Source organism: Plodia interpunctella, chromosome 21 (genome assembly GCF_027563975.2).
Source record: "Plodia interpunctella isolate USDA-ARS_2022_Savannah chromosome 21, ilPloInte3.2, whole genome shotgun sequence".
In the NCBI taxonomy this organism is placed as follows: domain Eukaryota; kingdom Metazoa; phylum Arthropoda; class Insecta; order Lepidoptera; family Pyralidae; genus Plodia; species Plodia interpunctella.
In genome coordinates, this window is record NC_071314.1 from 3,111,503 (window position 1) to 3,112,978 (window position 1,476).

The following is a 1,476-nucleotide window of genomic DNA, read 5'->3' on the forward strand; positions in this document are numbered from 1 at the left end:
GGTTTGGTTGTCAAATAAAGTAACCTAAAATTTTCATAAAAACCCCATCGGCCTGCGGAGTCAACTCCTATAGTGCAGTGATTAGATTGGCACTAGGCGCGGGTTCAAATCCAATCTTACCATAATACCTACCTAAAACGACCTCGTATCATATAAAACAATCCTCGATTGTTTGATATAAGTGCGTCCAGACCGAGAGCGTATTGAACTGACCGCGTAATGGCCAGCCAAAAATTATGATAAACAATTTCTATCTGGATTCGAATGATATTGAAATGATTAATTTAGTTTTCAATACTTTTAATTTTTGTCCTGAATCATGTTAGGCAGCACGAAATAGTCGCGTGAGTCAACACGCTTAGATATAATGAGATTCTGATTGTTTTTTTGTTTTGCCTCGGGGTGATGGCAGCTCATTTGAGTTTCCTAAAAAAATGACGGCTATCATTCAACTTGGGGAAAGTTGGTGAAAAATGCGGATGAAAACGTGTTATAGTATAGGGGATAGTACGTTTTAAAATATAACAATGACATAATGATTACATTTGCTTTATGTTTATAAAATTTAATGTTGGTAAAGTCAATCCTTAGTGCACATAATGAATGCTACAATGTAATTTTATTACTAAACTACCAGGTATAATTATACAAGTCTTTAGCAACATACATCCATAAGTCGGAAATTGCGTAAGAGTTTTATTTCGCGGTTTTGAGTGTTAGAATTATTGAAGTCGGTTTATTTTTTTATTTTATTTTTTGTAAAAAGTATGTATGTCTTATGTGTACAATTTAAATGAAACGAACGCGAGAAAAATGTTGAAAAGAAAACTAAAAGAATAATTTCAAATCCAGGCATTTACATAGTTCCATTTGTTAAATCAGTAGGGATAAAAGTACCGAGCAGCCGGCTCATAATAGGGATGTCCATACGCGTACGGGTAGAACCCAGCGCGGTACGGATACCCACGGTACAGGCGCGGGTACGATGGGTACAGGAAAATGGACCGCTTGTCTACGGTCTTGTCAGGTGCTGCTTCTGGCTCCGCGAAGCAAGATACAACCATGGCGATGAGAAGGATAAAGAATAGCTTGTTCATCTGAAAAGTTATTTACTACTTAATTTATATTTCATTTTGTTGACTAAAATTACTTTATTTTATGATTTAGCAATATTGCTGCAAGTTGCTGCTTGCCTAATGCACATGGGACAAAGACTTCTTCCAGAATTTTCCATTGTAATCTATATTTTCTTCTACATATTGGCCCTTTTGCGCGTTTAATATCGTCGACCATATAAGAGTGCTTAATTTTACTAAAAATCAAATATGTAATATATATTTTTAAATAAAAAAAAATTAAGTACAATAAAGTAATCTTCAAATATTTTATATGTATAAAAAAATATTTTACCTTGGATTTAGTAAAGTCCAATACAGCAGCAGGTACAAAACTGGACAGGTCTCCAATATGGACAAT

The 1,476-nt window shown here is 34.4% G+C and overlaps 1 long non-coding RNA gene across 1 annotated transcript; it reads right to left on the reverse strand.

The window, feature by feature from the left end:
• Positions 1-533: 533 nt before the first annotated feature.
• Positions 534-1,476, reverse strand: LOC128679278 (uncharacterized). Its single transcript, XR_008405740.2, has 2 exons — positions 1,411-1,476; positions 534-1,097 (listed from the first exon to the last, which is right to left on the reverse strand). It is a non-coding gene; the product is annotated as an uncharacterized LOC128679278 (long non-coding RNA).